This window comes from Orycteropus afer, unplaced genomic scaffold, assembly GCF_000298275.1.
Source record: "Orycteropus afer afer isolate SDZICR_OR568_19922 unplaced genomic scaffold, OryAfe1.0 scaffold00591, whole genome shotgun sequence".
NCBI lineage: Eukaryota > Metazoa > Chordata > Mammalia > Tubulidentata > Orycteropodidae > Orycteropus > Orycteropus afer.
The window spans coordinates 600,158-613,070 of NW_006922178.1; positions in this window are offsets into that span (position 1 = coordinate 600,158).

Here is a 12,913-nt window from a genome sequence, read left to right on the forward strand (position 1 = left end):
TTTTCATGGTTTCCCTGGTTTCTTTGTTCCATATTTTCTCTGCTGAGCTCATTATGTTTATGAATCCTGTTATCATTTCCTTTGTTGCTGTTGTATTAGTATATGCTGAATATTTGTGCTTGTCCTCTTTTTTATTTTCATGTGAAGGTTTATCATTTTTCTTTGAGGTTACCCTTTGATTTATAAATTTATCCCCAAGTTTAGAACAGTCCATTCTATCTTGCAACTCTCTTAATTTCCTCGCCTTTTAGAAGTTCTGTAACTACATAGTCTTTTCCCTCTTTTTGTTTGTAGTTGTCTTCACTTGCCAATTGATGTTTCTGGTTTCCTGTTTACAATCTTGCAGGTTCATTTTACTTTAGATATGTCCATAGGTGTGGTTTCTGGGTTATGTCATCTTGTGTATTAATGGTCAGTTTTTATTTTCTATTTTTGATTCTCTGTTTATAGGACTCCCTTTAGCATGTCTTGTCTGGTTTTAACAAATTCCCTCAGTTTCTGCTAATCTGAAAATCTCCTAATTTCACCATCATATTTGAGGGACAATTTTGCCAGGTATATAAGTCTTCATTGATAATTTTTCTCTTTCAGGGTTTTATATATACCATCCCATTTCCTTCTCACTTTCATGGTTTCTGCTGAGAAATCAGAGCTTATTCTTACTGGCTGTCCTTTGTTGGTAACTTTTTGTTTTTCCTGTGATGCTTCCAGGATTCTGTCTTTGTTCTTGTATTTTCTTCCAAAATTCTTCTAAGGTTTTTTCTGTATTTTCTTTGGTCTGTCTCTTAATCATTTGAAGATACCTAAAGATAATTATTTTGAATTCCTTATCAGAGAGTTCCAATGCTGCTTCTTTCTCAGGGATGTGTTCTGGATCTATATTCTGCTTCCTTGTTTCTACCACTTTATCCTGCTTCTTTGTGTGGACTGTGATGGTCTCTTGTCTCCGAGGCATCATGGCATTGTATTTAGATCTCTGTTAACTGTTTGTGAAGAGCAGCCAAGGTTGATTCAGGCTCTTCTTCATGGGTTTTTTTTTTATCATTGGCCTGTAGATGGAGAAGGAGGTAGTGGTTCTCTTTCAGTAAGTGAAGTTGCAGGAGGTGTGGGTGTAGTTGTGCCTTATGGGGACTGTTATTGTCTCCCACTCAGTTAGACACAAATTACAATTGAATAACCATCAAAAAACTAAAAACACATGGATAAAAAACATATCATGTAATCACACAGGAACAGTGGCCAAAAAAGGAAAAAGAAGAAGAAAAAACCAGAAAACCTGCAATATCTGTGGATAGGTACTAAGAGAAAAAAAGTAGAGGAAGAAAATAATGAAAGAAAAAAAAATGGGAAAAATGCAAAAAGAAAAACAAGAAACAGGTTTAACCATGAGAAAAAAGGGGGGGGGGGGGGAAGAAAAAAAAGAAAAAGCAAAAAACAAAACAAAACAAAAATACCCTTAAATTATAAAAAAATATATTCAAACAGGAACAGGGAAAAGAAAATTTCAACCAGGAACAGGGAGAAGAAAAAATGCTGAAAACTAGGACTTGGAAGGGGAATATTAAGAATAATAATAAAAAGGACAAAAGTATTAATAATAGTTGTTTTAAAACTGACAAATTCAAGGAAACTAACCACCAGAAAAAAGAAAGTGAAAAAGAAAAAAATGAAAATAAACAAAGAGAAAGAAAAAAAAGAAAAGAATTGATGGAGGACAGGGCAGGGCACCCAGGCTCCTTCTGAGCACACAGACTGTGATGGAGTTCCTGTCAGCCCAGAAGGTAGGTGCGAGTGGGGGATAGCCGCACCTCCATTCACTAAGTGGGTGTGGGGTATAAGAGTAATGAGAGGCATGTCGTACCTTTTCAGTCTTGCGGGTCTTGAGTGTTGTTGGGGTTGCTGGAAAGCAGAATGGTTTCTTAAGCCCCAGGAATCTGCTTGAGTGCTGTCTCTTTAAATATCCAAAATAGTCAAGCAGCTTTTAAAGCTTCAAAATTGCGGCGCCCTCTGGACTGGCAAAAGTCCACAGCTCAGCCCGCCTTTCTCTTCACCTTCTCCGTTTATTCCCCAGCCACCGTGCACAGTCCTCTGTGCAGTCTCTGGCTAGCAGGTCTGAGTTTTTTGTTAATTCTTAGGTCCTACCACCACTTGGGAATGTCTAAGCTGTCTGTGCCTTCAGGATCGCTCAGGATAGCTGCCAGACTGCAGCTCTGTCTGTCTGCTTTTTTGGTATTTTCACACAAATTCTTCTGCTAGTTGGGGTTTAGTCCACTTCTATATCCTTCCCTTCAAGGCTCAGGGGTCCAGGATTATCTTCTGTATCTGGGTTAATTGGTTTCCCTTTTCTTTGTTGAAGAGGTTCTGTGCAGTCTTTCTGCCTAGTCCGCCATCTTGCCGGAACCCGGGATTCTATTTCTTAAAGAATGCAAGTTTACAGTTGAATTTCTTAGTTTCTAAAACAAAAAAAGAAATTGCACATGATTTTGTGTCTATTAGATAAACATGATATAAAGCAATTGTTAGGTCAGACATAAGCTTTTGGTAGTGATACTTATGAAAAATTTCTTCTGTGAGTTCTTATAAAGAGAAAACTGTGGAAAAGGAACCCTGTCCTCAACAACATTATGACAATAAGTGTACAAAGCAGGTCATGAAGATCTTTTTCATAATATGTCTCACTCTAGTCAGTGGCAAATGGGCATAGTATAATTGAGCAGAAGCCACTGAACTGCTGCCCTATCATTGGAGAGCTTATTCTCTCCCTTTGTTCCAATCCCTTCCCTCTACTCTTTATTTCTGCATGCCATATAAACTACTGTCTTGTTTTTCATATTTGTTTTCCACGTCTCCATAGGTTTATCAAACAAAACCTGCTCTAGGAAATATAAGTAGAGAACCCACTTCCCTTTCTTTGCTTATATAATGTGGTAGGTCCCTTGGTAGTGCAAACAGTTTTTGCTTGGCTGCTAACCAAAAAGGTTGGCAGTTCAAACCCACACTGCAGTGCTACAGAAGCTAGATTTGGAAATCTTGAAAACTCTGGAGCAATTCTATTTCGTGACACGTAGAGCTGCCATGAGTCAGAATTCATTTGGTGGCAAATGGAGAGAGACTAACAATGCTGTCTATTGTCTTCATTCTGCCCTCCCCCCCCCAGAGTGGCAAAATCCATGGCAGAGAGAAGAATAAACCTGTAAGATCCAGGTTGCCTTTGAATGAACCTAAAGTACTGGAGTCACTGAGTTGCCAAATTATCAATATCACATTCAAAGAGAAAGTCTCTTTCAACTCAGAACAGAAAGTGTTCTGACTTGGGTGGTATGAGAACTTGATCTAACAACTGGTTAAGAACTGTAGCATCAAAATTTACAAGGCTGTAAATCTTTACAGAAGCAGTCTGCCTCATCTTTCTCTCACAGAGTGGCTGGTGGGTTTGAACTGTCAACCTTTTGGTTACCAGTTGAATGTTTTAACCACTGTGTCATCACATCTCTTTCAGTACAAGAGCAGGGCAGTAAAAACCAGACCAACCCTATGAGAAAAGTTAAAGGTAATCCTTCCAACAAAAAGCCAAGACCAGAAGACAACAATCTAAGATTTAGTCACTACCACCCAGGAACCAACCCAGGAAAAGAATTCTCAAATATAACAGAAGCTTACAAAATGGAAAATAGAGAACTAGAAAAGTAAATCTGTAAACAATACCAACTGCAAAGCAAATTGTTGTTGTTGTTGTTAAGTGCCATCGAGTCATTTCTGACTCATAGTGACCTCATGCACAGCAGAATGAAACACTGCCTGATCCCACGCCAGCCCCACAATCCCTGCTATACTTGAGCCCATCATCGCAGCCACCATGTCAATCCATCTCGTTGAAGGCCTCCCCATCTTTCGTCGACCCTCCACCCTACCAAGCATGACATCCTTCTCCAGGGAATGGTCCCTTCTGACAACATGACCAAAATAGGTGAGACGAAGTCTGGCCATTCTTGCTTCCAAGGAGCATTCTGGCTGCACTTCCTCCAGGACAGATCTGTTAGTTCTTTTAGCAGTCCATGGTACTTTCAGCATTCTCCGCCAGCACCACAACTCAAAAGCATCAACTCTTCTTCAGTTTTCCTTATTCATTGTCCAGCTCTCACATGCATACCAGGCGATTGGAAATATCATGGTTTGTGTCAGGCGCACCTTAGTCCTCAATGAGATATCCTTGCTCCTCAGCACTTGTAACAGTTCCTTCGCAGTTGACTTCCCCAATGCTACACGTCGTCTAATGTCCTGACTGCTGCTTCCGTTGGCATCGATTGTAGAACCAAGCAACGTGAATTCTTTGACAACCTCAATCTTCTCTCCATTTATTGTGATGCTGCTCATTGGTCCAGTTGTGAGGATTTTTGTTTTCTTTATATTGAGACATAATCCATACTGCAGACTGTATTCTTCAACCTTCATCAGCAGGTGCCTTAAGTCATCCTCACTTTCAGCAAGCAAAGTTGTATTGTCTGCATATCTCAGGTTGTTAAATAGAAGCAAATAGAAGGAATAAATGGTATAATTACAAAACTTCTGCATGGAGGGGAAGTCAGCATGATGTCAATATAGAACTAAATGTTCCAAATTTAAGGAGATAAGAATTTACTACAGGGTAACTACAAAGAAAATTAAAATACATTCTAATCAAAATAAAGGAGCTCTGGTAGCATAGTGCCTAAAGCATTTGACTGCTAACCAGAAGGCTGGTGGTTCAAACCCACCAGCCACTTCTCAGAAGGAAGATGAGGCAATCTATGTCTGTAGTGATTCTGCCTCAGAAACCCAAGGAGGGGTCGTTATGAATTGGGTCTGACTCGACAACACATAACAACAACAACAACAATCAAAATAAGAAAGGAGAAAATCACAAGGACTTCGTAAACATGAGAGAAACAGTAATGAACAAAAGGGAAAGAAAAAGTGATAACAGAATGAACTCAGCAGAGAAAAATGTGGAACAAAGAAACCATCAGTGCCACAAAAAAAATACAAAAGAATGACAGCAATAAAATCATACTTATCATTAATTACACTAAATGTGAATGGATTAAATGCACCAGTCAAGAGAAAGAGAGTGGCAGATTGGATAATAAGCCAAGACCTATCAATGTGCTGCCTATAAGAGACTCACTCACCTTAGCCACAAGAGGCAATGGAAAAGTTCAATATCTTCAGCCAAAAGAAGGCCAGGAACTGACTGTGGAACAGACCATCAACTGCTCATATGCAAGTTCAACTTGAATCTGAAGACAAATAAAAGATGTCCAAGAGAGCCAAAATATGACCTTGAATATATCACTCCTGAATTTAGAGACCGTCTAAAAATTAGATTTGATGCATTGAACACCAATGACTGAAAACCAGAAGAATTGTGGGATGACATCAAGAACATCATCCATGAAGACAGTAAAAGGTCATTAAAAAGACAGGAAAGGAAAAAAAGAACAAAATGAATGTCAAAAGAGACTCCGAAACTTGCCATTGAATGAAGGTAGCTAAAGCAAATGGAAGAAATGACAAGAAAAAAAGAACTGAACAGAAGATTTCAAAGGGCAGCTCAAGAAGACAAAGTCAGTTATTATAATGAAATGTCCAAAGACCTGGAGTTAGAAAACCAAAATGGAAAAACATGCTCAGCATTTCTCAAGCTGAAAGAACTGAAGAAAAAACTTAAGCCTCGAGTCACAATATTGAAGGATTCCATGGGCAAAATATTGAATGAGGCAGGAAACACCAAAAGGAAATGGAAGGAATACACAGAGTCACTGTATATCAAAAAGAATTGGTCGATGTTCATCCATTTCAGGAGGTGGCATATGATCAAGAACCAATGGTATTGAAGGAAGAAGTGGAAGCTGCACTGAGGGAATTGGCTAAAAACAAGGCTCCAAGAACTGGCAGCATACCCATTGAGATGTTTCAACAAACAGATGCACAATAGAGGCATTCACTTGGCTATGCCAAGAGATTTGGAAGACAACTACTTGACCAACTGAATGTAAGAGATCCATATTTGTACCCATTGCAAAGAAAGGTGATCCCACAGAATGTGGAAATTATCAAACAATATCATTAATATCACATGCGAGTAAAATCTTACTGAAGATAATTTAAAAACGGTTGCAGTATTATATTGACAGACAACTTCTAGAAATGCAAGCTGGATTCAGAAGAGAATGTGGAATGAGAGATGTCATTGCTGATGTCATGTGGATCTTGGTTCAAAGCAAAGAATGCCAAAAAGATGTTTACTTGTGTTTTATTGACTACGCAAAAGCATTCAATTGTGTGGATCATAACAAATAGCGGGTAACATTGAGAAGAATGGGAATTCCAGAACACTTAACTGTACTCATGAGGAACCAGTACATAGACCAGGAGGCTGGCGTTTGGACAGAATAAGGGGATAGATACTCCATGGTTTAAGATCAAGAAAGGAGTGCATCAGGGTTGTATGCTTTCACCATACTTATTAAATCTGCATGCTGAGCAAATAATCCAAGAAGCTGGACTATATGAAGAAGGAAGTGGCATTAGGATTGGAGGAAGACTCATTAACAACCTGTGATATGCTGAGGACACAACTTTGTTTGTTGAAAGTGAGGATGACTTGAAGTACTTACTGGTGAAGATTGAAGAATACAGTCTTTAGTATGGATTACATCTCAATATAAAGAAAAAAAAATTCTCATGATAAATGGAGCAGCATCATGATAAATGGAGAAAAGATTGAAATTGTCAAAGACTTCACATTGCTTGGTTCTACAATCAACTCCAACGGAAGCAGTAGTCGGCTGCCAGGGACCTCTTTCAAGTGCTGAGGAGCAAAGATGTCTCCTTTAGGACTAAGGTGAGCCTGACACAAGCCATGGCATTTTCAATTGCCTCATATGTATGTGAGAGCTGGACAGTGAATAAAGAAGACTGAAGAAGGATTGATGCTTTTGAGTTGTGGTGCTGGCAAAGAATGTTGAAAGTACCATGGACTGCTAAAAGAACTAACAAATCTGTCCTGGAGGAAGTCCAGCCTGGATGCTCCTTGGAAGCGAGAATGACCAGACTTCGTCTCACTTACTTTGGTCATATTGTCAGAAAAGACCATTCCCTGGAGAAGCATGTCAGGCTTGGTAAGGTGGAGGGTTGATGAAGGAGAGGAAGGCTCTCAATGAGATGGATTGACACAGTGGTTGCGGTGATGGGATCAAGTATAGCAGGGATTGCGGAGCTGGCGCGAGACTGGGCAATGTTTTGTTCTGCTGTGCATAGGGTCGCTATGAGTTGGAGACAACTCAACAGCACCTAACAACAACAACAACACCTTTCCTCAGAAAAAATTGCTTCCTGCATGATTTGTTTGCTCCTTCCACAGGAAGAATTTGTTTATTCAAAGACCACACTGGCTAGCCTGTTAGCCAGATATCATTTGACCTGAATAGATACATGAGCTAGAGTTTGTTGTTAGGTGATGTCGAGCTATCTGGGACACATAGTGAAAGGTGTTAGCAAATGTAAAATGTGTCTCTCTGGTTTTAAAATCAAACATCCTATGGTGATTCCAATGATTCCAATTCCAATCTGTTTGGAATTGGAAAAGTTATTGTTAAGAGAGAAACTGAGACCAGTGCTTCTCAAACTTTAGTGTGCATCAAAATCATCTATAGGATGGGGTGAGACAGAATGCTAGGTCCCATCCCTAGAGTTCTTGATTCTGTAGGTCTAATGTAGGACCCCCAAATTTGCATTTCTAACCAATCCCTAGGTTAAACTAATGCTGCTGATTCAGGCATCATTTGAGAACCAGCTGGATGAGATTAACCAAAAGCAGTGAATGTCGGGGCTGGAGGAAGCATTAAATCTCCTTTAGACTACCTCTTTGAGATGGCAGATGACTTGTTGCGTGGCAAGTTAGTTGTTGTTGTTGTTAGGTGCTGTTGAGTCAGTCTGACTCATAGCAATACTACGTACTACAGAATGAAACAATGTGTGGTCTTGTGCCATCCTCACAATCATTGCTGTGGTTGAGCCCATTATTGCAGCCACTGTGTCAGTCTATCTCACTGAGGCTTTTCCTCTTTTATGCTGACCCTCTACTTTTCCAAAGACTGCTGGTCCCTACTGATAACTTATCCAAAGTATGTGAAACAAACTCTTGCAATCCTTGCTTCTAGGGAGCATTCTGGCTATACACAGATTTGGTTGTTCTTCTGGCAGTCCATGGTATGTATATTCAATATTCTTCACCAACACCGTAATGCAAAAAAATAAATTCTTGAGTTTACTTATTCATCGTCCAGCTTTTACATGCTTAATAAGGTGATTGAAAAGACCATGGCTTGAGTCATGAATATCTTAGTTCTTAAAATGACGTCTTTTAATATAGTCACTACATTAAATCCTAGATTTCCTAATGCCAGACCAGGTCTGTTCTACCTTGCTATGCTATTGGGTTCATGGATTTGCTTTTCTCTCTTCTAGAATATATTGTATTTTTATTGTGTGTATGTTTGTTACTTTGAAACAAGACTTATGGTTTGAATTTAATTAAAATATATTCTGTTAACAAGACAAATAATGGTAACAGTGGGTCAAAATGATAGTGTGAAATATTTTTGTGCTTTGAAACTACCTTGTGAGAACAATCTGGTCATCCACTTTTCTTTATTTTCCTCCTGTATATCTGAAAATGAGCCCTGATAGCATAGTGGTTAAGCATTCAGCTACTAACTGAAAAATTGGTGGTTCAAACTCACCAGCAGCTTGGGTAGCAATCTGCTTCCATAAGATTAAAGTCTTGGAAATTTATGAGGAATTTCTATTGTGTCCTATAGGTTCACTGAGATTTGCAATTGCCTCCATGGCAACAGGTTTAATACAGCTGAACTATGCTAATCTCTGCTCAGTGCCACTTTCCGGCTATTCCAAATTCCTAAATGGTGGAGAATAGGAATATCTGAGTTGAACTTATGTTCTTACTAAAGACACTTGAGCAATCCAACCATGTCTTAGTAACATGAACATTGTTACTCCTCTAAGCAGAGGATAAGTGATTGCTTAACTGGGGTCAACTGACTTCTTTGCTAAAGGGCCAGAAAGTAAGTATTTTAGGCTTGATGAGCCATATAGTTTCTGTCAAAAGTACTCAACTCTGTTATTCTAGTGAGAAAGCAGTCACAGACAATACATAATGAATAAGCTTGTATGGCTGTGTTCCAATAAAACTTTAGATATGGACATTGAAATTTGAATTTCATATTTTCATATGTCAGCAAGTAAGACTCTTATTTTTCTCCCCCCAAGCATTTAAAAATGTAAAAGTCATGTTTAGCTGTGAGTCATAAAAAAACATGCAGCAGGCTGGATTTGGCCCATGAGTTATAGTTCTCTGGTCACTAAAACCATGCCATTCCTTTTCCACTCCTCACCAATCTTTCCTTTCCCTAACAGAGTCAAGAGATCAGTATGCCTTTATTTTTTGCCATTAAAATTCTCTTGCTGGTAATTAACAGATGAGCAAAGATTCAACTAGGAAATGCCATATCAATTTGGCCAAGGTATGTTGTTAGTTGCTGTTGAGTTGGTTCAGACTCATGGTGACCTAAAGTATAACAGAATGAGATGTTGCCCAGTCCTGAGCCATCTTAAAGATCATTGGCATGTTTCAGTCTAATGTTGTGGCTATTGTGTCAACCTATCTTATTGAGAAGGAGCTCTGGCAGCACTGTGGTTAAAGCATTTGACTGCTAATGAAAAGTTCGGTGGTTCGAACCGAATAGCTGCTCCATGAGAGAATGATGAGGCAGCCTGCTTCTGCAAAGATTTGTACCTTTGGAAACCCTATGGGGCAGATCTACTTTGTCCTATAGGGTCACTATGAGTCAGAATCAACTCGATGGCAGTTTTTTTTTTTTTAACCTCATTGAGAGTTTCCCTGGAATTCTCCTTACAAATAAGGATGACAAGAGTTCACCTCACTTATTTTGGCCACATCAGGGAAGACCAGTCTCTAGAAAATGGCATCATATTTGGTTGAAAACTAACAAAAAGCAAACCCAATGTCATTAAGTCAGATCTGACTCATACCGACCCTTCCTTGGGTTTCTGAGGCAGTATCACTGCAGAAGAAGATTGCCCAATCTTCCTTTCTGAGGATTGGCTGGTGGTTTGAACCACCAGCCTTCTGGTTAGCAGTCAAATGCCTTAGGAACCTCACCAGAGCTCTCATATTTGGTAGAGGGCCAATAAAAACAAGGCAAAAGTATAAAACCAAACCAAATCTATTGCCACGGAGTCAACTCCAACTCACGGTGACACTATAGGGCAGAATAGAACTGCCCTACAGTTTCCAAGGCTGTAATCTTATGGAAGTTCCCATGGAATAGCTGGTGTGTTCAAACTGCTGACCCTTTGGTTTGCAGCTGAGCATTTAACCACTGCACCACCAGAGTTCTTTGGCAAAGGTATAGGATAGGTTATAATCAATACTAGTGGAGGGACAACTAAGATGAGCTCTCTAATGTTGTTGAGAATGGGCCCAATGTTTCATTTATTTAATAAATATTTCATTTATTTGTGTGCATCAGGATCTTAAAATATTCATACTCTTTTATCCAGACAGTCTCAGAAAAGAAGCTATCCTACAGAAATAATCTGGAATGATAACAAATAATATTTGTTTCCTAATAATCAAAGATAGGGGAAAAGATGCTTACTCAAGGGTTGTTTTCAGTAATGAAAAATTTACAAATGCCTAAATGTCCAACCATATGGGAATGGCTAAATTAATTTTAGTTTATCCATACAATGTTAAGAATGACTATCTCTCTGTATACATAGTATTGAAGGTACACTTTTTCTTGTTTAGATCTTTCCATTTTCTTCAAATTTCCCACAATGAATATCCATGACTTTTAAAATCAAGCCAAAATATAAGTAATTAGAGAACAGAGATGAAATAAGGTTTTCTATAATAATCAGAGTCATTATCTGGTTTGCCTTTACATTTTGCTCTTGCTGGTTATGACCAGGGTCGATCTGAAGGACTCCAGAGTTGGTGAATGTACCTCATTCCTTGGACATGTGTGAACTTCCCAGGACTTTACTCCTGCTTTGATACTCTGATGTCACTCTTCCTATCTCTACAACTCAGTTCCAGAAATCCTTCTTGGCTCATTGTGGACAGCATCTTTTCCCAGCCAGTGGTACAATTCTTCTGCTAGAAGTGAGGCACTTTCACTGTCTCAGTTTCTCTCAGTGTTCCTATTGTTTTCAACTTTTTTACTTTGGACTGGCTCTTTCTTTTCCAATATCTCTGTTGCTTGAGGAAAACATGTTCCCTGATGCCTAAGCAAAAAGAAAATATAAGTATCCACCCAGTTTTGCATTGAAATGATCTCCTCCCCCCTGGAATCAACCATTTTCTATCTACTGAACATCTGCTCCTCAACTCACTAGTACTGTTGGGTCAAACACCTGCCCAACTTGGAACCAACCTGAGAATTAAATGGGAATCATCTATATATTCTCTTCTGTCTTCCTGTGTTCTCAGCACTGTTCCTAGTAGGGGATTTGCTAGGTTTCCACGTAAATGAGTCCCTCAAAGCCAAACTTCACTTATCACATTCCTGATTCCCAAAGATCATATAAAAATTAGGATACAATTTGAAACTCTTTTTTGTCCAGACCCTTTTCCTTTAGCACTTACTTCATGTCTATGGGTTTCCTCTTTGTCATGTTGGGTTTGTTGATTCTTGGATGTTATGTATGGCTGCACGTATAATGCAATGTACAGCTCCAGGGCGTGCCATCACATAGACCACGAGTATTCAGTACTCAGTAGTCCTGTGTTGTTGTTGTTATATGTCGTCAAGTCACACCTGACTCATAGCGACCCCTCCTTGGGTTTCCGAGGCAGTATCACTATGGAAGTAGATTGCTCCATTTTCCTTCCGAGGAGTGGCAGTGGTTGCTAAACTATGACTTTCTAATATTTGTTCATGGCATTGCAAGTATATAAAATAAAAATAATTTTATAACACACTGAGACAAAAAAGGGTGCTTGTGGCTGAAAGTGATCTGTCTACATAGTCTTGCTGTCCCATACTCTGCCTGGTCATCATGAGGGTTGATCAATATCTTGCCATATTTGTAGCCTATTTGATATACACCAGGGTGTCATGGCATAGCTGTTGGGGAACTCTATCTTAAAAATTAGCTGGTCTATCCCACCCTGACCCCTGTTTTATAGATTAAGAAAATGAAACTCTTCTACTGACCTTGATGGCACCAAGATTGAGCCTCTGAGCTGATGATCTGGGGAAATGGAAGAATTGGGGAATAGAAGGCATCCTCTCTCTGATTACATTCAAATATTTAACATTGTATTTAAATTTTTCTAGTGTTTTTTTTTTTTTTTAATAAATTTTATTGTGGTGAGAATACACATAAAAAATCATACCTCATCTCAATAATTTCTGCAGTAACACTGATTACATTCTTCAAGTTGTGCACCCATTCTCACTATCCTTTTCCAAATCACTCTATCTCCATTTACATAAACTCAACACCCCCTGTTTTGGTTACCTAGTGCTGCTCTGACAGTAATATACCACAAATGGGATGGCTTGAACAAACAGGAGTTTATTCTGTTACAATTTTGGAGACTAGAAGTTTAAAGTGCCAGGCTCTAGGGGCTGGTTGAAAGCCCCTTGACCTTGGGCTTCAGCTCTGCCTCTTGCTCCTGGCCCATTGAAGCTGGGGGCTTCCTTCACTCAGGCAGCCAATGGCTCCTGAAGTCGACAAACCCAAGATCAACAAGTCTCCATGTTACCAAACCACATGGCAGGCCATTAATTCAAGTCTATTGAAACTCTTAAGATCAGCA